The sequence below is a fragment of the Vitis riparia genome, chromosome 18, assembly GCF_004353265.1.
Source record: "Vitis riparia cultivar Riparia Gloire de Montpellier isolate 1030 chromosome 18, EGFV_Vit.rip_1.0, whole genome shotgun sequence".
NCBI lineage: Eukaryota > Viridiplantae > Streptophyta > Magnoliopsida > Vitales > Vitaceae > Vitis > Vitis riparia.
The window spans coordinates 16,309,553-16,335,371 of NC_048448.1; the positions used below are offsets into that span (position 1 = coordinate 16,309,553).

The window sequence follows — 25,819 nt, forward strand, 5'->3', positions numbered from 1 at the left end:
GAGCAAGGCTGCTCTGAGATGCTGTCAAGGTCTGCAATGCCTGGCATAAATCCCTATACTCAGAAATAGGGATGGCCATTCTTGGCTCGGCTGAAGTGGATGGCTGTGATGAAGTTGGGGCAACTGGAGGGACTGGAGAGGCTCTGGCTTGGGAGAGGCAGTAGGTATACCCTCAGGTATAAGACGTGGAGATGCTCTCCTGGCAGCTGGAACCTGAGCTGGCTATGGGAGCTCTGGTTGCTCCATCCTATAAGTTGTCATGTTGCTCCATTTGTCGAAAGTAAACACATCTCGACATATCCTCTTGCGCTCCTACTGAGGCTCTGCTGGGTACCCCAGATGCTCAAGAATCTGGCATAGTAGCCTCGGGAAGAGAAGTGGAATGGCATCAGCTCTTGGCAACTTCTTCTTATGCGCCTTCTCTTCAAAGTAGAGAAAGGCAGCCATGATCAAGTGGTGAGGGCCAAAAAAGTATCCCTCAGACATTCTGAACAAAGCCACCAACAAAATTCCTCTTCTCTGGGTCCAATGCTGGAGTGGATAAATATTATGGCGTAAAAGCGCATCAATGAGGAACATCCTTGGAGGAAGTTCCCCCCTCAACAGATGAGGATTTCTGGAAGCTCCTCTAGACAGGATATGCACCATCTCCAGCTGAGATGGACTGGCCCAAACTCGGAAATCATCAAATTGGGTTGGCTCATATGGGATATGCAGGGCCTCAGCTATATGGCGAGCTCCCAAGATGCCATGTCGACCATCAATGGTAAAATGAATTAAGGTAGGATCTCTGACCTGCTGAGTAGTCATGGACTGATAAAAATCCATGGCTACTCTAGGATAGAAGAAGTCTCGCGGGGTCAGCAGCTACTCCATTCGATATCTTCGCAGCAATTGGAATGACCCTTCAAGCTCTGGCCGCAATTGGAAGGCGGTTGTGTCAAAGTACAACTCGGAGTGAAATGGCCGAGCTCGGTAATCCAAATTGCCTTCAATTGGTGGCTGAGTGAGCATTGGACGCCTGAGAATCGCTTCAGGAGCTGTTTCAGACGGAATTTGGGGCTTAGAAGGTGGCGGCTGGCTTGCTTGAGGCTTCGCCGGCGGTGCTGGAGACGGCATCGGAGTAGGCTCTGGAGATGGAACAGGGGACTGCCCTGTCAAGTCAACGGGTTCTGAGCTTTCCACTCTAGCTCGTTTTTGTAGGGGACGACCCCCTGACCTGGTAAGATAGCGCCTCGCCGGAGGCGTTTGCAACGTCGGCTTGGCCTGATGCTTCTTTGGCGTGGGCTTCACAGGAGGCGAAACAACTTCCGGCCATGGAGGCTCAGAAGTAGAGGCTTGAACAGGCGCCTCGCGCAGCGCTGGCTTTCGGCTAGACGGAGAAGAAGACTTAGCGCCTCTGGTTCGTGCCATTACGAACTGATGAGGTTTAGGCGGCGGCGATGATTGGAAGGGATGAACGGAGGTGCTAGCGGCGTCGGGCTATGGAGAGGAGGCGAACGGACGGTTGCTGCCACTTTTCCCCTTTCTGAAATGGTTTTGCAGCCCAAATGACCGGCATTTATAAAGACTAACGGAATATTAAAGGTCATTTTTAGGTTTCGTAGAAGAAAGTTGATTCCGCAGCAAAATTGGGGGTTTCGCAAGAGAAAACCGCTTTCGCAGCCCACTTTGCAGCTGTGAAATTGAAGTCACTGTACCGCGGAATGGAGCTCGTGTGCCAAAAATCGGGTTCGCAACTGCAAAACATCCTTCGAAATGGAGAAATCGCTGCGGAATTGGGGCTTTTTACGTCTTAGTGGTTCGCAGACCACTTCGCAACTGCGAAATGGGGGCTCCTGTGCTACGGAGTGGCACTCGTGTGCCATTCTTGGATTCACAGCTGCGAAAACTTTCGCAGAGGATTGAAAAGTGTTGCGAACTAATTTCGCAACAAAAAGCCGTTTTCGCAGAGAATTCCTTCTTGGCTGCGAAATCTCGTAGAGCTCTTTTTCTCCCCTGTTTTTGCTCTATTTTCGCTCCGATTTCTTCCCAATTTCTTCCTTTGCAATTTCTCCCACCTAAGATCATTCAAAAAGATGAAAATACATAAAAACACACAATTTAAGATCAAAAGTATGGATAAAACTTTAAAATTTAAAAAATTTACAAAAATTTTGGACTTTGGTAAAACCAAGTCCATCAAACCCTTCTTTGCTCAGGCTTTTTGAGGCTCAAGGAGGTTGATTTCCTCCTTTGTTGGTTTGAACTGCTCCATGAATGGCTTGAGACGATATCCATTGACTTTAAAGGTGTCTTTGCCATTGGAATTCAATAATTCCACTACTCCATTGCCATGTACTTGATGGATAATGAAAGGACCTATCCACCTTGACTTGAGCTTTCCAGGGAATATATGGAGTCTTGTGTCATAGAGTAGAACTCTTTGTCCTTTCTGAAATTCCTTGTTGGAAATTAATTGATCATGCCACTTCTTCATCCTCTGTTTTGCAACTTTGGAATTGATGTAAGCATCATTTCTTAATTCCTCCATCTCATTAAGGTCTAAGCACCTCTTTGCCCCGGCCCTGATCAAGTCCATATTCAGCTTTTTGATTGCCCACCAAGCTTTGTATTCAACTTCCATAGGGAGATGACACGCTTTACCATAGACAAGACGATAGGGGGACATGCTAAGAATAGTCTTATAAGCTGTTCTATACGCCCATAATGAGTCATGAAGCTTAATAGACCAATCTTTTCTGTTTGAACCCACTACTTTCATCAATATGTTCTTTATCTCCCTGTTTGCTAGTTCAACTTGCCCGGAAGTCTGTGGATGATAAGGTGTAGCTACCTTATGCTTCACTCCATACTTGGCTAATAAACTTTCAAAAGGCTTGTTGCAAAAATGAGAACCTCCATCACTGATTATAGCTTTGGGCACCCCGAATCTTGCAAAAATGTTCTCTTTCAGAAACTTGAGAACCACTCTATGATCATTTTGTTTACAGGGGACTGCCCCAACCCATTTAGAAACATAATCCACCCCCACCAAGATGTAAGAATTGCCAAAAGACATAGGAAAAGGTCCCATAAAGTCAATGGCCCATACATCAAATAGCTCAACTATTAGTATAGGGTTCATAAGCATTTGATTTCTTTTTGTCAACTTGCCAAGCCTTTGGCATCTATCACAACTTCTACACATGATGTGGGCATCTTTGAACAGAGATGGCCAAGTAAACCCTGATTGCAACACCTTCATAGCTATTTTCTGAGAGGCAAAGTGGCCTCCACATGCATTCTCATGACAATGGGTTAGAATTCCCTGTTGCTCTTTCTCAGGCACACACTTCCTTATGATCTGATCAGCACAATATTTAAAAAGGAAAGGTTCTTCCCAATAATAAGCATGGATTTTTGCAAAGAAGTGCTTCCTGTCTGTGCATTCCACTCATTTGGAATTTCACCAGTAACTAGATAATTAGCAATATCAGCATACCAAGGAGTTTTTACTAGCAACATAAGTGATTCCTCAGGAAAGTCATCATTAATAGGCAAGGCATGAGAATTATGTGCTATAGCTAACCTTGAGAGGTGGTCAGCTACCACATTCTCCACTCCTTTCTTATCTCTGATTTGAAGATCGAATTCTTGTAACAAAAGAATCCATCTTATCAACCTTGCTTTTGCATCTTGCTTTGTCAATAAATATTTCAAGGCTGAATGGTTAGTGAAAACAATGATGAAAGACCCTACCAAATATGCACGAAATTTGTCCAAGGCAAATACCACAGCTAGCAATTCTTTCTCTGTAGTTGTGTAGTTCCTTTGGGCTTCGTTCAATGTTTTGCTTGCATAGTAGATCACATAAGGCTTCCCATCTTCTCTTTGACCAAGCACAGCTCCTATAGCAAAGTCACTAGCATCACACATTAGTTCAAAAGGTAATTGCCAGTTAGGGGCCCTCACTATTGGAGTTGTTGTTAAAAATTTCTTCAGTTGATCAAAGCTATTTTGACATCTTTCATCCCATATAAACTTAGCATCCTTAACTAATAGCTCACAAAGAGGTTTTGAAAGCTTTGAAAAATCTTTGATGAACCTCCTATAGAAGCCTGCATGGCCAAGGAACTGCCTTACTCCTTTTACAGTTGTTGGGGATGGCAATTTGGAAATCAACTCCACCTTTGCTTTATCAACTTCAATGCCCTTTTCGGAGATGATATGGCCAAGGACAATTCCTTGACGTACCATAAAATGGCATTTCTCCCAATTGAGCACCAAGTCTTTTTCAATGCATCTGTGAAGAACTGCTTCCAAATTGACTAAGCATTCCTCAAATGTACCTCCATATACGGTGATGTCATCCATAAAAACCTCCATAATTCGCTCCACCATATCACTGAAGATACTCAACATACATCTTTGGAATGTTGCAGGTGCATTGCATAAACCAAAAGGCATTCTTCTGTAAGCATATGTTCCAAATGGACATGTAAAAGTGGTCTTTTCCTGATCTTCCACAGCAATTTCAATTTGAAAATACCCTGAATACCCGTCCAAAAAACAGTAGAACGGATGGCCAGAGACTCTCTCCAACACTTGATCAATAAATGGCAATGGAAAATGATCTTTCCTGGTTACTGCATTCAATTTTCTATAATCAATACATACCCTCCACCCTAAAGTGAAACGTGTAGTGATTTCTTCTCCTACATCATTCTGAACCACAGTAATCCTTGATTTCTTTGGTACCACTTGAGTAGGACTCACCCAAGAACTATCAGATATAGGGTAGATAATACCTGCTTGAAGTAGCTTCAGCACCTCAGCTCGCACAACCTCTTGTAAATGAGGATTCAATCTTCTTTGAAGTTGACGAATTGGCTTAGCTTCCTCCTCCATATATATATGATGCGTGCAAACTAAAGGACTAATGCCTTTCAAATCAGATATTTGCCATCCTATTGCTTTCTTACACCTCTTGAGAACTTCCAGTAAATACTTCTCTTGATGACTGGTCAAAGATGAACATATTACAACAGGACATTGATTATTTTCTTCAAGGTATGTGTATTTCAGTTCCACGAGTAGAGGCTTCAAATTGAGTTTTGGGATCTCTTTTTCAGCATCTGCTCCTTCTTCTTTATTGAACAAAGGTATAATCTCTTCTATCCTTCTCCAACTTTGTAAAGTAGCAAGCTCATTAGGGGGTTCGGGCAAACCTTCCTCACAATCCGCAAAACTTTCATTCAGCTTGTCTTGCACATTCTGATTACAGTGCTCCTCTACCAGAGTATCAATAATACACACCTCTTCTGGACCCTCTTCTTCTTCCGGAGTGATTTGCTTTTTAGACATATAAAAAATGTTGAGATCAAGTGTCATATTGCCAAAAGTGAGTTGCATGAGCCCATTCCTACAGTTGATGATTGAATTTGAGGTAGCAAGGAATGGCCTTCCCAGGATGATAGGAACTAAATTAGCTTCCTTTACAGTAGGATCCGTATCAAGAACAATAAAATCCACCGGATAGTAGAAATTATCAACTTGAACCAAGACATCCTCAATTACTCCTTTAGGAATTTTTACTGATCTATCTGCTAGAGATAGAGTGATTGTTGTTGGCTTCAACTCACCAAGTCCCAATTGCTTGTAGACAGTATATGGAAGCAAATTCACACTAGCTCCCAAGTCTAATAAAGCTTTCTCCACTACCTTTCCTCCAATTATGACTGAAATGGTAGGACTTCCCGGATCTTTGTACTTCAAAGGAGACTTACATTGTAAGATTGCATTTACTTGCTTAGTCAAGAAGGCTTTCTTATTTACAGTCAACCCTCTTTTGATAGTACACAAGTCCTTTAGGAATTTTGCATATGTTGGAACTTGCTTAATCATATCCAACAGTGGGATATTGACTTTAACTTGTCTCAATACTTCAAGAATTTCAGCTGCATTTCTAATCCCCTTCTTCCCATGCAATGCTTGGGGAAAAGGTGGAGAAGTTGATTTCTTCAGCATTTCTTCCTTCAGAAGTTCCTTCTCTGGATTTGCATTCATTGTTGACTCATTGTCTTCTTTCTTTTCACTGATCTCTCCCCTTTTGTCTTCTTCCTCCTCCTTCATTGTCTCTTCTTCTTCAACAGGTGGCTTAGGTGGTGGCTGCTCAATTTTTTTACCACTCCTTAGAGTGATCAAGGCTTTGACATCTTTCATCTGTGACGATTCTCCCTCATGGCTTTCTACTTCTTGGACACCCTTGGGATTTTGGTGGGGTTGGGAAGGAAATCTTCCCTTTTCTTGCACTGTATTCAAATTTGTGAGCCTTGATATTGAGTACTGGAGATTATCTATCCTTTGGGTTATATCATTTTGCATTCCATCCATCCTTTTGTTCAGAGTATTCTCTACTCTGTCAATTCTTTGATTAAGTTGAACATTGATGGCTTTTTGTTCTCCAACAAAATCTCCCACTACCTTGCTGAGATGGTTGATCTGGCTATTGGTACTGAGGTGCTCTAGGCTTCCATGAAAAATTTGGATGATTCCTCCAACTTGAGTTGTAAGTATTTCCATAGGGTGCATTGTTATTGGCCTTGAATTGTCCAATAACATTTGCTTGATCTCCAAACATTTCCCTTTCAGCTGAAATTGTAGGGCATTCCTCCACCAAGTGTTCATAGGATTGACAATTAGGACAAAGCTTCACTTGCACTAGTGCTTCAGCAACAGCTTGAACTTCATGCATTTTTTTCAGTTCCAGCTCCTCCAATCTTCTTGTCACTGCTGCAAACTTTGCTTTCGTATCATCCTCTTCCTTCAAAGTATACATCCCAGCCTTAGCATTGAAAGCATTCAGTTGAGACTTCATCTTTCCCACTTTTCCTTTAGTTGGTTCATCCCATCCCCTTGAAACTTCAGCTACATAATTCAAGAAATCCATAGCTTCCTCCGGATTTTTGCTCATGAAATCTCCTCCACACATTGTCTCCAGGAGTTGCTTCATTGAGGACGACATCCCATCATAAAAATAACTCACCAATAGCCAAGTATCAAAACCATGGTGAGGACATGCATTTATAGCTTCCATATATCTTTCCCAACACTCATAGAATTTCTCGTTCTCTTTAGCTGAGAAGTTTGAAATTTGCCTTTTCAAGCCATTTGTTCTATGAGTGGGAAAAAATTTCTTAAGGAATTCAGCTTGTAAGTCAGTCCAAGTACGGATACTCCTTGGCCTTAAAGAATTAAGCCAAATTTTGGCTTTATCCTTTAAAGTAAAAGGAAATGACTTAAGCCTCATCAAATCAATTGAAGCTCCTCCCTCTTGGAATGTATTACAAACATCTTCAAATTCCTTAATATGTGCATAGGGATTCTCACTTTCCATTCCATGGAAAGTTGGTAGAAGTGGAACAATATACGGTCTGATCACTAGCTGCTCTGTAGGGGGCACTATACATGATGGTGCACTCATACGAGGTGGATGCATACGGTCCCTCATTGATCTAAATTCATTGAGATTGTCTTGACAACCTTGGTGACTATGCTGATCTTCAGGTGTAGTTTCCATGATATTCAAGCTCAATTCCAATTCCTTAGTATGAGGTGTATCACTTCTAACAAGCCTTCCTCCACTGCCACGTATCCACTTTGGCATATACAACTAGTATCTAGCTGAAACTGAAATGAAAATACAGGACAACAAAAGAAAACAGGGCTACAAAAACAAAATAAAACTAAGCTGAATTTAAAAGCTAAATTTAGATTATGAATAAGTAGAAAAGAAAGAAAAAGAATTAATAAATCAAAAGAAACGTTACCAAACTTGTGATGAAAATCACAAGTACACTGAAATAGTATCACTATAAACTTGACACCTTCCCCGACAACGGCGCCATTTGATTCATGCCTAATTGGTGTCTCAGCTGATTCGTGTCTAGCTAGTGCTCCTTCATTGAGGGAGTAATCAACAAAATTTATAACCTATTACACCATGAACTAGGGTAGCAAAGAAAAAGCTACTATAGCATAGTGGCTCTAGGATCGTTCACTAGGAAGGGTACTCAAACTAAAAATGATACCAATTCAAAGTGAATTGGTGCTGTTTCATTTCAAGATTAGCTTAAGAAATAAAACACAAACTTTGGTTGAAAAAGGTTTGGACTTAGATTAACAACACAGCAAGTGATGAAAATTACTTAAGGAGAAAAGCATTCCTTGGAGATTCAGGCTTACAGGGGAGGTTCCTCATGCAAAAGCATAGCTCCAGTCAATTGGTTCATTTCCTCTCATTAGAGAATTAACATAAAGTCAATTCTCTAACAGGTGCTGCACAAATGCATCCCTCAATTTGATTTAAGCTTTAATTCTCTCACTGATGCAACTTGCAATGGTTTGAGCCTCTCACTTAGCCTTTACCATTCAAGGTGATCTTTAACCTTGGATTACCCGTCAAAAGCTCGCAAGAGATAACTAATGGATGTCTCCTTGAAGTCCAAAAGCTTACCAAGTGTTGGCTATTCTAGAAAATCCTACCTTCAAGTCACCTACCAAAGGCTCGCAAGGGGTAAACTAGTGCATCTCCATGGATAGAGATCACTTGCCTTACCAAGTGTTGGCCCAGGTGACTCCAAGGCATTTTAAGTTAACTAAAAACATAGAAACCATTCATGGGACACACTTTCTTTTCATTCATAGCTGAAACCACAAAGCTACTGATTCTTGCTCTTGGAACCTTTCCCGGTAACCTTAACTCCAAGGAACTAAAAGGTTTAGTTACTCATTCTCTAGGGAAAACTCCTCAGAGAGTGCATAACTTAGTAAATGAAAAATACAATCAAAGTGAGAAGGTAAGGTAGAGCTCAAGCTCTGTATTTTTACTTCCTTTGAAACTTTTACAAAAGGTTCATCACCCTCAGAACAGGCTCCTCGGGATCTATTTATCTCAAAATTACATTGATAGCTATTACAAGGATATTTAGCCAAATTCCTAACTTAAAAGCTAAGGAATCCTATAATTGGTGACTTACAAGGAGAATTTGGGGATTTAGGCAACAAAAAATCTAATGAAAAATATCTCCAAGTGTCAGTTACAAATATCGGGAAGCACTAAGGACCATTTCGCAGGTGAAAAAGAGGTCTGCGAAATTTCGCAAACAAATACAAAGGGCTGCGAAATTACTTCGCAGCAAAAGGCTGGTTCAACACCTCTGGGAAGCTGGCTTTCTTCTTGTGGTGCTTGGCTTCCATCGTGGCATGAAACTTCAGGGGAAATCCATAGCACTGTGCAAAAAGGCTGCGAAATCATTCCGCAACAAAAGGGTGATTTCGCAACACTTTGCTGAATCCTTCCTTCAGCTTGGTGTAGTTGTCTTCCAAAGGCTGTAACTTCCTCATTTCAACTCCGAATTGCACACGGTTTGAAGCATTGGATTTTTGACTTCCTAAGCTTTCAAATGACATATAGCATGCATGAATTGGACATCAGGAAGTGCTCCAAAAGTGGCTGAAACAACTGTCATGAAGAATGCTTCATGGCTGATTTCTCTTTGCTTCCCCTTGCTTTTCAACTTTACTTATGGCAAAAGTGCTTCAAAGCTTTGGTTCTTCATGCCTCTAAGCTTCCCATTGCTTTTCCAAGGATTCCAAATAACTCTCCTCAATCTCATATTGCTTTGGTGATCAAAAAGCTATCAAAACACCAAAACTTAAGGCAATTTGATTAGAATTGATTGCAAGAGGCCTTAACATGTTAATTGGGTTAAAAGGCAATAACTACTACTCAAAAGTGTTTAAAAGGATTAATTACAAGCTATCAAATATCACTTTTTGAGTAGTAATCAAGGGCTTTAAATAGGCTTTTAAGTGACTGTTGGAATTCGCAAAGGCTGTTGGACTTCGCACAGGGTTGTGAATTGGGTTCGCACACCCTTTTTAATTTCGCACAGGTTTTTGCAAAGAAAAGTTGGGTTTGCGAATTTTTCGCATGCCCTGCGAAATTTTCACAGGGTGTGCGAATTGGCTTTCGTAGGGTGTGCAAATTTTTTGCATCCCTTGCGAAATCAATTTTTGGATTTAAGCAAGCCTTGCGAAATTTTCACAGGGTGTGCGAAATGCTCTGTTTTGCTGATTTTTCGATCGTCTAGAAATTTTTTAAAGCTTTTCCCCATCTATTTTCAAATCCACCTGTAATTGATCATCAAAAATTAAATTAAATCATAATAAAATAAAATTAAAGCAAGAAATTACAATTAAAACAAGTACTAAATCAACAAAACTTTAAATCAACATTAAAACAAAAAATATGGACTTAATGTCTTCCAATAGACTAAGTCCATTTAACCACTTGTCTTGTTAAGTTTGATGTGGCTCAAGGAGGATGATCTCCTCATTGTCTCGGGAACAAGGCTCGACGAATGACTTGAGATGATGGCCATTGACTTTGAAACTCCTGGTGTTGTTGGAATTGAGTAGTTCCACTACTCCATTTGAATGTACTTGTTGAATAGTAAAAGGACCTATCCACCTTGACTTCAACTTTCCCGGGAAGATGTGGAGCTTAGAGTCATACAACAAGACTCTTTGTCCTTTCTGGAAGTCTTTGCGGGAGACTAACTGATCATGCCACCTTTTCAATCTTTGTTTTGCAATGTTTGAATTATTGTAGCGTCATTTCTCAGTTCCTCCATCTCATTAAGGTCTAAGAACCTTTTCATGCCGGCTTTGCTCAAATCCATGTTGAGATTCTTGATTGCCCACCAAGCTTTGTATTCCACTTCCACTGGGAGATGGCACGCTTTGCCATAGACTAGGCGATAAAGAGACATTCCAAGAATGGTCTTGTAAGTTGTTCTATATGCCCACAGTGAATCATGAAGCTTAACAGACCAATCTCTTCTGCTCGTATTCACCACCTTCATCAGTATGTTTTTTATCTCCCGATTTGCTAACTCAACTTGCCCAAAAGTTTGAGGGTGGTGGTGTAGCTACCTTATGCTTCACACCATACTTAGCTAAGAGAGTTTCGAATGGCTTGTAACAAAAATGAGTACCCCCATCACTGATTATGGCCTTGGGTACTCCAAATCTAGAGCAGATGTTCTCTTTGAGAAATTTGAGAACATTTTGTGATCATTGCGTTTGCATGAGATTGCTTCACCTGATTTAGAAACATAATCTACTCCCACCAAGATGCAGGAGTAGCCAAAGGACATAGGAAAAGGTCTCATGAAGTTAATGCCCCAGACATCAAACAAATCAACTATTAAAATGGGGTTCAAAGGCATCATGTTCCTACGTGTTAACTTTCCAAGCCTTTGGCATCTATCACAGCTCTTGCACATGGTGTGGGCATCTTTGAAAAGTGATGGCTAGGAGAAACCTGATTGCAATACCTTCATAGATCTCTTCTGAGAAGCAAAGTGGCCTCCACATGTGCTTTCGTGGCAATGACTAAGGATCCCCTGTTGCTCTTGTTCAGGGATGCACTTCTGTATTATTTGATCTGCACAATATTTGAATAGAAATGGCTCTTCCTAATAGTAGGCATGAATTTTTGCAAAGAAGTGCTTCTTATCTTGTGCTTTCCACTCACTTGGAACTTCTCCGATAACTAGATAGTTAGCAATGTGAGCATACCAAGGAGTGACTTCTATCAACATGAGTGACTCCTCCGGAAAATCATCATTAATGGGCAAACTATGGGAATTATGTGCGATGGCTAGCCTTGACAGATGGTCGGCCACCACATTCTCCACTCATTTCTTGTCTTTGATCTGAAGATTGAACTCTTGAAGCAAGAGAATCCATCTAATCAGCCTCGCTTTTGCATCCTGCTTAGTCAACAGATATTTCAAGGCTGAGTGATCAGTGAAAACCACAATGAGAGACCCCACCAAGTAAGCGCGAAATTTTTTTAACGCAAAAACTACAACCAACAATTGTTTCTCCGCGGTTGTGTACTTTCTTTGCGCTTCATTCAACGTTTTGCTTGCATAGTAGATCATATAGGGCTTTCCATCTTCTCTTTGCCCAAGAACAGCTCTTATAGCAAAGTCACTGGCATCACACATCACTTCAAAGGGCAATTGCCAGTTGGGAGCTCTCACTATTGGAGCGGTCTTCAAAAATAGCTTTAGTTCTTCAAAACTCTATTGACATCGATCATCCCATACGAATTTAACATCCTTTACCAATAGTTCCCAAAGAGGTCTTGCAAGTTTAGAGAAATCTTTGATAAACCTCCTATAGAACCCAACATGGCCAAGGAATTGCCTTATTCCTTTGATAGTTGTTGGCGATGACAACTTGACCATAAGTTCAACCTTTGCTTTGTCCACTTCAATGCCTTACTTTGAGATAATATGCCCAAGGACAGTCCTTTGGTGTACCATGAAATGGCATTTCTCCCAATTAAGCACCAAGTCTTTCTCAATGCATCGGTTCAGAACAGCTTCCAATTTGACTAAGCATTCGTCAAACGTACCTCCATATATGGTGATGTCATCCATAAAGACTTCCATAATATGCTCCACCATATCACTGAAAATGCTTAACATGCATATTTGGAATGTTGCGGGTGCATTGCATAAATTGAAAGGCATTCTTCTGTATGCGTAGGTTCCGAACGGACATGTGAAAGTGGTCTTCTCCTGGTCTTCAATATCAATTTCTATTTGAAAATACCCGGAGTAGCCATCCAAGAAATAGTAGAATGGATGGCTAGAGACCCTCTCAAGCACTTGATCAATAAACGACAATGGGAAGTGGTCCTTTCTTGTTAAAACATTCAACTTTCTATAATCAATACACACCCTCCAACCTAAAGTAAGGCGTGTAGAAACTTTTTCTCCCTTATCATTTTGCACGAACGTGATCCCTGATTTCTTTGGCACGACTTGCATAGGACTCACCCATGGGCTATCTGATAAGGGGTAGATAATACCAGCTTGAAGTAGGTTAAGCACTTCAGCTCGCACCACCTCTTGCATGTGAGGGTTCAACCTTCTCTGAGGTTGACAAACTGGCTTAGCTTCTTCTTCCATGTATATATGATGGGTACAGACTAAAGGGCCGATCCCTTCAAGATTAAAAATTTGCCACCATATCACCTTCTTACATCTCTCAAGGACTTCAAGTAGACAATCCTCCTAAGGAGTGGTAAGAGATGAAGAAATAACAACAAGGCTTTGCTTGTTTTCTTCTAGGTATGCATACTTCAACTTCGCGCATAATGGCTTCAGAATAAGCTTTCAGGGCTCCTCCTTAATAGCTTCTTATATCACCTCCTCATTGAATAAAGGCAGAATTTCTAAGGGTTCAAGTAACCCTTCATCAAGATCCCCAAGACTCTCGTTCAAATCTTCGAGCATTTTCTTATCACAATACTCCTCCACTAAGTTACCAATCATGCACACCTCTTGATTACTACTCAAAAAGTGATCTTTTATAACTTGTTATAAACTCTTTTAAACACTTTTGAGTAGTATTTATTACCTTTTAACTCAATTGGCACATTAAAGACCCTTGCAAGTGTTTCTAATTAGTTTTTGGCAAGTTTTTGTGTTTTTGATAACTTTTTTATCATTAAAACAAACCAATAATGAGGGAGAATTTTGCATAGTCCATGGCAAAGCAAGTTGAAGCTCAAACACATGAAGAATCAAAGTTTTGGAGAGCCTCATAGCCTTTGCCAAATCAATCAAGTATGCAAGGAAGAGAATCAGAGAAGAAATCTAACATCCAGCAATTTCGCATGGCTATGCGAAATTTTCGCAAAGCATGCGAAATGCCTAAAAGGAGTACAAGCTGCAGGACAGAGAGGAAGGCTGTGAAGAATGAATTTCGCACCCTGTGCGAAATTTCGCAAGCCTTGAAAATTTCCTCTTCTATAATTTTCAGATATTTTTGCACCGACTTCATTAGATTTTTATCTCAAGATATTTTGTGTAATTACCTATTTTCTCCTTGTAATCAGCTAAAGATATTTTTAGATATTTAGGATATCTAAATGAGGGGTTAAAAATATCTCTCTATATATATCTTAAAATATATCTTTTTGTAATATCTCGGAATCTCGAAAGAAATTCCTAAGAGCACTTGTACATTCTTTTAGTAAGAAATACACAAAGCTTTTTCTCTACCTTACCTATTCATTTTATTTTTATTTTCTTTCCAGCCAAACAACCTCTAAGGATATTTTCTCAGAGGATGGGTGGCTAGGTTTTTCGTTTCTTGGACTGAAGGAAGCTAGGTAAGGGATCTAGATACAAAAGTGGAAGTTTACCTTGTTTTAAATGAGGAAAGTTGTGACCCGTTAATGGTTTTTATATTTTTTATTTTAACTTAAAATCCCTTAAAATCACCTAGGCCAGCACTTGGTAAGCTTTTCGGACTCCCTAGAGATCCATTAGTTATCTCTTGCTGAGAGGTGATTTAAAGGTAGGATTACCTAGAATGGCCAACACTTGGTAAACTTTTCGAACTCCCTGAAGATCCATTAGTTATCTCTTGCGAGCCTTTGAAGGGTAATCCAAGGTTAGGATCACCTTGAATGGCCAATACTTGGTAAGCTTTTCACAGTGAGAGGTGATTAGTTATCTCTTACGAGCCATTGATAGATGATTCACATTGAGAGTTCTTTAGTGTTTAAAACCATTAATGGGAAGCAACTGCAGTCTTTCATGGACCAGTTTGATCAAAACTTGATTGCTAAATACACACTAGTTCGGGAGATAACCATTTTTATGTTATTATCCCCAATGCGAGGAAAAGATTCGGAATCTCCCAATTTTGTCTAAGGAACCTGAACCTAGTGACTTAAAACTCCAAGAAACCTTTTCTTTGTAATTAATCTCAGTTACTATTTTTGGTTTACCTAAAACCAACCCTTTTCAACTAAAATTATATTTTCCTTTAAAGCTAATTCATAAAATAAAAGGCACCATTTTAGTACTGTAACTAATATCATGTGTGATATGGAAACCCATCCCTATGGACGATCCTAGAACCACTATACTATGCTAGCTATGCTACCCTAATATATGATGAATTAGGTTTATAAATTTTGTTGATAACTCCCGTCTGAGGACTGAATTAAAAAGAACACCAATTGGGGACGAATCAAATGGCATCATTCCTGGGGATGGTGCCACTTTACAGTGATATGACCTTTTCAGAACACTTGTGATCTTCATCACAAGTTTGGTGATTTTTCTTTTCTTTTACTAACTCTTTTTATTTGTTTCTATTTTTAGTTTATCTTTTATCCAGGTTTTAGTTAATCTTAATTTTCTTTTTTCTTCTAGAATTGCTTTTCTCGTTTTTTTGTTTTTGTTTTTGTTTCAGTTATTGCTAGTTGTGCATGCCCTATTGGATACAAGACAGTGAGGGAAGACTTGTGAAAATCGAAACTCCTCATGAAATAGAGTTGGAGTTGTGCGTGAAAGTCATGGAAGCTACACCTGAAGATCAGCATAGTGAACATGCTCAGGAGGAGAATTTCAATACATACTGATCCATGAGGGATCACATGCATCCACCTCGTATGAGTGCACCGTCATGTATAGTGCCACCTGTAGAGCAGCTAGTGATCCGACCACATATTGTGCCACTTCTACCTACTTTCCACGGGATGGAAAGTGAGAATCCCTACATGCATATCAAGGAATTTGAGGAGGTTTGTAATACTTTCCAAGACGGAGGAGCTTCAATAGACTTGATTAGGCTCAAGCTATTTCCTTTCACCTTAAAGGATTAAAGCCAAGGCCTAGCTTAATTCTTTAAGGCCAAGGAGTATTCGAACTTGGACTAATTTGCAAGCTGAATTTCTCAAGAAATTTTTCCCGGCTCATAGGACCAATGGCTTGAAAAGGCAAATTTCAAACTTCTTATCTAAAGAGAATGAGAAATTCTGTGAGTGTTGGGAGAGATACATGGAAGCTATCAATGCTTGTCCTCACCATGGCTTTAATACATGGCTATTGTTGAGCTATTTTTATGATGGTATATCTTCCTCAATGAAGCAACTCTTAGAAACTATGTGTGGAGGAGACTTCATGAGTAAGAATCTAGAGGAAGCCATGGATTTCTTAAGTTATGTGGTTGAAGTTTCAAGAGGATGGGATGAGCCGAATGCCAGAGAAGTGGGAAGAATGAAGTCTCAACCTAATGCTTCTAATGCTAAGGCTGGGATGTATACTATGAACGAAGACATCAATATAAAAGCAAAAGTTGCAGTGATGGCAAGAAGATTGGAGGAGTTAGAAATGAAGAAGATACGAGAAGTGCAGGCCATTTCTGAAACACCAGTGCAAGCTATGTCGTGTTCCATTTGTCAATGTTTTGAGTACTTGGTGGAGGAGTGTCCTACGATTCCAACTGTGAGAGAAATATTTGGGGATCAACCAAAAGTTATTGGACAATTTAAGCCCAATAACAATGCTTCATATGGCAACACCTACAATTCAAATTGGAGGAATCATTTGAATTTCTCTTAGAAGCTAAGGGCACCTCAGTACACACAACCTGGCCAAGCACCCCCGCAAGCCTCGAATCTTCAACAAGCCATTTTGAATCATAGCAAGGTCGTGGGAGACTTTATTGGAGACTAGAAATCCATCAATGCTCAGCTCATTCAAAGAATTAACAGTGTAGACAAAATAATGGATGAGATGCAAAATGATCTATCTTAAAAGATAGATAATCTCCAGTACTCGACCTCAAGGCTCACCAATCTCAACACAGTGCAAGAGAAAGGAAAGTTTCCTTCTCAACCTCATCAGAATCCCAAGGATATCCACGAAGTGGAGGCTTAGGAGGGAGAATCTTCACAGGTGAGGGAAGTCAAAGTAGTGATCACTCTAAGGAGTGGTAAAGAGGTTGATCTACCTACATCCAAACCAGAGCATGAACCAGAGAGTGAAGCATAGAAAAAGAACAGAGAGGAAATCAAAGGAAAGAGAAAAGGGAACAGTGCAAAGAAGGAGGACCTTGAATCTACTATGAATGAAGAATTGGAGAGGACCATCAACCAGGAAGATATGATGAAGAAACACACACCTCCACCTTTCCCCCGAGCTTTGCATGGCAAAAAGAGAATCAATAATGAATTAGAAATTCTTGAAGTGTTGAGGCAAGTGAAAGTTAACATCCCTTTGCCAGACACGATCAAACAAGTTCCAACTTGTGCAAAATTCCTGAAGGACTTATGCACTATAAAAAGAGGGTTGAATGTGAATAAGAAAGCCTTCTTGACAGAGCAAGTAAGTGCCATTATACAGTGTAAGTCTCCAGTGAAATACAAAGATCCGGGTTGTCCTACCATCTTAGTGATGATTGGAGGGACATGTGTGGAGAAAGTTTTGTTCGACTTGGGGGCAAGTGAGAATTTGGTACCCTACTCTATCTACCAGTAATTGATACTAGGAGAGTTGAAGCTAACATCAATCACTCTATCTCTAGCAGATAGATCTATGAAGATTCCAAGAGGCATGATTGAAGATGTCCTAGTTCAAGTTGACAAATTCTACTACCTAGTGGATTTTGTTGTTCTTGATACAGACCTAATTGCCAAAGGAACTAACTGTGTTCCTATCATACTTGGAAGACCATTCCTAGCTACATCAAATGCCATCATCAATTGTATGAATGGAGTCATGCAACTTACGTTTAGCAATATGACGTTAGAGCTCAACATCTTCTATATGTGCAAGAAACAATTCCATCTGGAAAAAAAAAAAGAAGGACCAAAAGAGATGTGCATGATTGACAACTTAGTGGAGGAGCATTGTGATCAGAAAATGCTCAAAGATTTGAATGAGAGTCTTAGGGATCTTGATGAAGGGTTACCTAAACCCTCAAATTTGCTTGCTACTCTACTCCCTTGGAAGAGGAGGGAAGAAATTCTACCTTTATTCAATGGGGAGGACACACAAGAAGCTGTTAAGGAGGAGACCCCAAAGCTTATTCTAAAGCCATTACCCATGGAGTTGAAGTATGCATACCTGGAAGAAAACAAGTAGAGCCCTGTTGTTATTTCTTGAACTCTTACCACTACTCAGGAGAATTGTCTACTTGAAGTCCTCAGGAGATGTGAGAAGATGATAGGGTGGCAAATTTTTGATCTGAAAAGGATCAGCCCTTTAGTCTATACCCATCATATATACATGGAAGAAGAAGTTGAGCCATTTTTTCAACCTTAGAGAAGGTTGAACCCTCACATGCAAGAGGTGGTGCGAGCTGAAGTGCTTAAGTTACTTCAGGCCAATATTATCTACCCCATATCAGATAACCCATGGGTGAGTCCTACGCAAGTCATGCCAAAGAAATCAGGGATCACGGTGGTGCAAAATGATAAGGGAGAAGAAGTTTCTACATGCCTCACTTCAGGTTCGAGGGTGTGTATTGATTATAGAAAGTTGAATGTTGTAACAAGGAAGCACCACTTCCCGTTGCCATTTATTGATCAAGTACTTAAGAGGGTCTCTGGCCATCCATTCTACTATTTCTTGGATGGCTACTTTGGGTATTTTCAAATAGAAATTGATGTTGGAGACCAGGAGAAGACCACTTCACATGTCCATTCGGAACCTACGCATACAAAAGAATGTCTTTTGGTTTATGCAATGCACCCACAACATTCCAAAGATGCATTGATATCCTGACTCTTGGTAGCTTGGCATGTAAGGGTATCAACAAAATTTATACCTAAGGTCCTTACACTAAAGTAGCAAAGCTACTATAGCATAGTGGCTCTAGGATCAAACACTGGGAAGGGTTTTTACTTTAACTGGTGAAGTTCGGAGGATGGAGTGAACTTTTCTTAATAAAAATTAGGTTAAGATGAAAACATAAAAAGATGAAGGTGTTGTAAACTAAAGTAACATGAAAATAGGTTAAAAGATGGAAAAAGAAGTTTCTCAAAGCTTTTGATAGCCATGCTTAACTCACTTTGTAAAAATGGAGATTTTGGGACTTTTCACCTCGAGTTGGAGAAGCAACTAAGGTGATGCTTACTTCCCGAATCGGTATGAGTTTAACAACTGAGTTTTAGTCCTTGAAAACTTACAAAAAGGGTAGCTGAACCTCATAACTGTTCTTTTATTGGTATAGGTCATCTCCTCAACTTGCAATACAATGGATCGTAGGAGATAACTAATGAATGTTAGTGGATCTAACAATAAGAATCCACTGAGACCAAAAGGTTATCAAGTATTGGCCATTCAGAGCAAGTCAGAGGGATTAAAAGCTTTACTTTGAATGAAAACATTTATGACGCTCAGCTACTTACATTTATGGCTTGGAAATCTCCATCCTGACACGGGAGCTTCACATGGCATCCATTACTTCAAGAAACTAAAAGGTTTTAGCCTCTCATCCTTGGGGATTTCATCCTCCAAGGATGTTTGGCTACTAAGAAAATGAGAAAGAAAAGAGAAAAAAAATGTATAAACAAAAGTGCTCTTATAACTTATAAAGTTACAGGTTACAAGATCATCATGTCTGAGGCTCTTCACTTCTATTTAAAGACAATAAAAAGCTAAATTACAAGAGCTATTACAAAAGCAACCTTTTCATTGGTTGATTACAAGGGTAAAATAGGTATTTACAAAGCTAAAAGTCAAGCAAAATATCTTGGAGAACCGGCAGTGGAATATCATCAACAGCGTCTCAAAACAGGGGATTTCAAAGGCATTTCGCAAAGGGGAAGATGAAAGGTCCAAATTTCGCAAGGTGAAAATCCCCTTGCGAAATTTTGGCAATGTGAAATTCACCTTGCGAAATGGTGTTCCCATTGCTTGTGCTCGCGTTTCCACTTGAAATTCAAGCCTGTAAACGTCCAAAATCCTTGCTTAACTCGCCCAAGTAGCTCCTCCATCAATTGGCATGCTTGAATTGGCTCATAAGCTGATGAAAAACATGTAAACTTGCCACTAAAAATGGTTAGAACTAATTACTAAGGAGCTTAATGAATTAATTAGGTTAAATGAATATGATTACTACTCAAAGGTGATTAAAACCCTTATAATTAGGTCTACAAAATAGCACTTTTCAGTAGTAATCACACCCCCCAACCGACTCATTGCTAGTCCCTTAGCAATGGAGGAGATAAAAACTAAGCAAACATAATAATATACATAAAAGAGGTCATGCAAATCACTCCAAAAAATAATTGAGTGGCATGACTAATATCAAAACACATCTCACATGGTGAACTAAAGATATGAAGATTCAAAATGCAATAGGAGTTGTCAAAGCTAAAAGTTAAACAAAAAGTACAAAGAGTGGAGATTATGCAATTAAGTATCAAAAGAATCTCTACTCTCAAGGTTCAGGATCAAACTCTTCCATAATGAGCTAAGTGTTAATGAGATTGGCTTCCGAATATAGTATGTACAACTATCCTCTCCCCCCAACCTAAGATTTTCTCGAACTTTGGCAAAATTAACCAACTCTTAATAGGTTAGGAACGCACCTTCTCATTCACAATTCTTTTTACTCACTAAACTTAACCAATTCACCTATGTAGCAAGCAGAGGATCAATGACTCCCAACCAATCAAGGTTTAGGGCATCGGGTTTTAAAGGTTTTCGCCACCCCTTCGGATCATGCTTAGGTTTCAAGGAAAGAATAGAAGTTTTTTTTTTTTTTTTTTTTTTTTAAAGACTCATTGGTCTTTTTAAGGTGTCCCAACACTATTAAAAAGAGGTTAAGTAATGAACGAAGTCAAAATTTTCCTAAGCTTAGAGGGTGAGAAAGTTTTACATCATATATTCGGGATCTAATGTGCACGGTGTGTGTAAAGCTTGAAATGGAAGAAATAAGTTCGAAATCAAAGAGGGCTTCAATAGATTATCAACTTTGAAAGCATAAAACAAACTCTAAGACTTAAGTAATTAAGTTAAAACTCGACTTATCCTATTTTAACTTGAGAAATTATCTTTAACAACCATAGAGAATGAAACAAAATTTTTTTTTTTGAAAAAGGTCAAAAACTACTAAATCAGCAAAATAACTAACTAAAATAGGAAATACTTACTTCCTCAACTCTCCCCCCAACCGAGATGAACATTGTCCTCAATGTTTCTATCGAAAAAGACGAGGAAGGAATGATATACGTTATGGTGATGTGGTATTCAAGGCGTGTGAGTGCATCCACATGATTCAAAAACCATAAGAAAAGTGAGAGAGGAAATAAGATACAAAAAATGTTGCTTATATAAACTGAGAGAGTTGAGTACAAGATATAAGCATGAGGTACATACAATCTCAGAATATAAAACATGTATCATATACAAAAAACATATACAAAATGGAGATAGAAATACCCAATCATGGATGTGGCTCCTGAGGTGGAGGAGGTGATATGCCCAGGTGATGGTGGATCTGAGAGAGCATGGCGGAGTGCTGGTCTAGGATAGCTGTATGCTGAGCCTGATGTGTCTGTATGGTATCCATCAGTCGTCTGATGGCCTGCATCTCATGGACTAAGGTGGTATGAGAGGCGCTCAATGAGTGAAAGGACGACATGAGAGCTCTGAACTCTGTAGCGGAGACAGTGATGGATGGCCCGGCTGAAGACTCAGCATAGGCTGGAGCAGGAGTGACTGGTGGTGCGGGAGTATTAGTAGTGCAAGTCACTGGAGCAGGTACTGAAGAAGAAGGCTCTGTGGTATGTGGGTCCTGCTCTGGTGATGTCTGTACTGTAGGTGCTGAGGCTGCTGGAGAATCTGGAGGCGCGGGAGCTAATGGTGTAGGAATACCCTGGTCCATGGGTGAGCGGTCTAAGAAATGGGTCCAACTCTCACTGGTAAAGAGCTCTCGACAATGATGACGACGCTCTAGGTGGGGTTGAGAAGGATATCCCATATCCTAAAAGACCTGAGAGATCAGCCTCAGAAATAAGAGTGGAATAGTACTAGCTTTGTGTAGGCGCTTCCTATGCACCATCTCCTCAAAATAGGTAAGAGCAGCCATGACTAGATGGTGGGGTCCAAAGTAGAATCCCTCAGAGATGTGGTAAAGCGCATCTAGGATAGCACCTCTCCTCTGGACGACATGCTGGAGTGGAAAAAAATTGGTGCGGAGCACCAAATCTATAAGTAACATCCGTGGAGGAAACTCCCTCCTCAAAATGGTCCTACCAGTGACTCTACCTCCTGATAAGGTAGACACCATGTCGGGCTCTGAATACTGAGACTAGTGAAGGAAGGAACCAAGGTCCTCATGGATAGGCGGAAAATGCATAGTGGTGGCTATATCTCGAGCCTCTAAAATACCATGCGGCCATCAATCAAAAAATGAATGGCTATGGGGTCCTGGACGCTTCTAGTAGTCATAGTCTGGTAGAAATCTAAGATTACCCTAGGGTAATAGAAGGACCTAGGAGTCATAAATGGCTCGATGTGGTACCTCTGCAGAAGGCGGTATGATTCCTCTAGCTCTGGTAATAGGCGGAGAGTCTCATGCTCCATACAGATCTCATCGTGAAATGGCCTATCTCTGATATCCGTGTTGCCTGGGAGGGGTGGGCTTGCTATCATAGGCCGCTTGAGGACCTCTGCTAGGTGTGAAGAGCCTAGGATAGTAGATGCTGGAGGTGATGGAGGGGCTCTGGAGGACTCGCCTGGTCCTGAAATCCTAGTCCTCTTAGGTGGAGGAATGCTCACAGGGGGTGGCACTGGTGCCTTGGAAGACCCAAATGATCGTCTGGTCCCGTACCCGTGCTGAGTAGAGGGAACTAGGGTCTAGGCAGGCTAAGATGGTGTAGAACGACCACCTCTCTGTGAGTGGGCCCCACACTAACTAGCTTAAGAGGATGCCCCCCATGTTCGTGCCATGGTATAAATACTAAAATAAGACTGAAAAGCATTTTTGAGTTGCGAAATGGGCTTTTAAGCTTGGACTTAGATATATTTCTCCCCTATTTCATCTTTCTCTCCACATTTGTGAGCTTGTGAGCTTTCGTACCTGCTATTAGACATCAAAGCTCCATTAAAAACATAAAAAAAATGAAAATCAAAACTAAGAAACCTAAACAAAATATGTGCAAAAGTATTAAAAATGCAAAGTAAACAAGAATGTAATACTAAAATTAAAACAAAAAGAGATGAGCACTTAGCTTTTCATGCTAAGCTCATCAACTTACCACACTTTCTCAAGGATGTGATGGGTCATGGAGGATGAGTACCTCCTTGTCACGGGAAAATGGCTCGATGTAGGGCTTGAGTCTTTGCCCATTTACCTTGAAGGTCTTTGCACTTTTTGAGTTGAGTAACTCAATTACTCCATGTGAGTGCACTTGGTGGATGACAAAAGGCCCTACCCACCTTGATTTGAGCTTTCCCAGAAATAGGTGAAGCTTAGAGTCATATAGCAAGACTCTTTGTCCCTTGAAACATTCTTTCTTGGTCACCAACTGATCATGCCATCTCTTTAGCTTTTCCTTAGCTATTTTTGAGTTGAGATAGGCATCATTTCTCAATTCCTCAAGCTCATTCAAATCCAAACTCCTCTTTAGCCCAGCCTTAGTTAAATCCATGTTGAGCTTTTTAATGGCCCACCATGCCTTGAACTCAATCTCAACGGGAAGATGGCAAGCTTTGCCATAAACAAGATGGTACGGTGACATCCCAAGGATAGTCTTATAAGCCGTCCTATACGCCCATAGGGAATCAAGGAGCTTAACAGACCAATCTTTCCTATTGGTGTTCACCACCTTCATCAAGATGTTCTTAATTTCCCGGTTGGCTAGCTCTACTTGGCCACTCGTTTGAGGATGATAAGGTGTAGCTACCTTATGCTTAATTCCGTACTTGGCCAAAAGAGCTTCAAAGGGCTTGTTGCAAAAGTGAGTGCCTCCATCACTGATGATTGCTTTAGGCACTCCAAACCTCGAGAAATGTTTTCTTTTAGGAACTTGAGAACCACTTTGTGATCATTGGTTCTACAGGGTATAGCTTCAACCCACTTTGAAACATAATCAACTCCTACCAAGATGTAGGAGTGGCCAAAAGACATAGGGAAAGGTCCCATGAAGTCTATGCCCCAAACATAAAAAGATCCACTATCAAGATGGGGTTCAAAGGCATCATGTTTCTCCTTGAATGCTTGCCTAGTCTTTGGCACTTATCACATCCTTTACTTACCTCATGGGCATCCTTAAAAAGTAAGGGCCACCAAAAACCCGATTGAAGAACTCTCATTGCCGTCTTTTGAGAGGCAAAGTGGCCTCCACATGCATTCCCATGGCAATGAGATAGATCCCATGCTTCTCTTGTTCAAGCACACACTTCCTTATAATTTGGTCCGCACAATACTTGAAGAGAAAAGGCTCCTCCCAATAATATGCATGGACCTTGGCAAAGAAATTCTTCTTGTCCTGAGAGCTCCATTCACTTGGTATTTCTCCCGTGACCAAGTAATTGGCAATGTGTGCAAACCATGGCACTTCCTCCACAAGCATCAAGGATTCCTCAGGGAAATCATCATTTATGGGAAGTCCATGGGTTTCATGAGCGATGTTGAGCCTTGACAAGTGGTCAGCTACCACATTCTCAACACCTTTCTTATCTCTGATCTGGAGGTTGAACTCTTGAAGCAAAAGTATCCACCTAATCAACCTAGCCTTGGCATCTTGCTTCGTTAGCAAATACTTCAAAGCTGAATGATCCGTGAATACCACAATGGAAGACCCTATCAAATAAGCTCTGAATTTGTCTAAAGCATACACCACAGCAAGTAATTACTTCTCAGTGGTGGTGTAATTCCTTTGAGCATCATTCAAAGACTTGCTTGCATAGTTGATCACATAAGGTTTACCATCTTCTCTTTGTCCCAACACAGCCCCAATGGCATAATCACTTGAGTCACACATCACTTCAAATGGCAACTCCCAATTTGGTGCTCTCACAATGGGCGCTGATGTCAAGAATTGCTTAAGAAGCTCAAAACTCCTTTGACATTTATCATCCCACTCAAACTTGGCGTCCTTCACCAATAATTCACAAAGAGGTTTGGCAATCTTGAAAAATCCTTTATAAACCTCCTATAGAACCGCATGCCCAATGAATTGCCTATTCCTTTTACATTGGTGGGAGGTGGCAACTTCACAATTAGTTCCACCTTAGCTCTATCTACCTCTATACCCTTCTTTGAGATTACGTGCCCAAGAACAATACCTTGATTTACCATAAAATGGCACTTCTCCCAATTGAGTACGAGGTCTTTCTCTATGCATCTTTTCAAAACATCTTCAAGATGTGACAAACAATCCTCAAAAGATGTCCCATACACAGTTATGTCATCCATGAAAACTTCCATGATTCGTTCAACCATGTCACTGAAGATGCTAAGCATGCATCTTTGGAAGATAGTAGGAGCGTTGCATAATCCAAAAGGCATCCGCCTATAAGCATAGGTGTCGAATGGACAAGTGAAGGTAGTCTTCTCCTGGTCCTCCACATCAATCTCTATTTGAAAATACCCAGAATACCCATCCAAGAAGCAATAAAAAGGATGCCCAGATACTCTCTCAAGGACTTGATCCATGAAAGGTAAAGGGAAGTGATCCTTTCTCGTTACTGTGTTTAGCTTCCTGTAGTCAATGCACACCCTCCAACCAGTTGTGAGGCGTGTGGACACTTCATCTCCATTTTCCCCCTTGACTACGATTATCCCGGACTTCTTTGGAACAACTTGGGTTGGACTCACCCAAGTGCTATCTGAAATGGGGTAAATGATGCCCGCTTGAAGAAGCTTCACACTTCAGCCCTTACTACCTCTTGCATATGAGGATTCAATCTCCTCTGTGGCTGACGAGTTGGCTTAG

At 40.5% G+C, this 25,819-nt stretch overlaps 1 pseudogene; it reads right to left on the bottom strand.

Annotated features, from left to right (window-relative positions):
* LOC117906450 overlaps positions 1 to 24,033 on the bottom strand; it is a 54,356-nt pseudogene extending 30,323 nt beyond the window's left edge.
* Between the last annotated feature and the right edge of the window lie 1,786 nt (positions 24,034 to 25,819).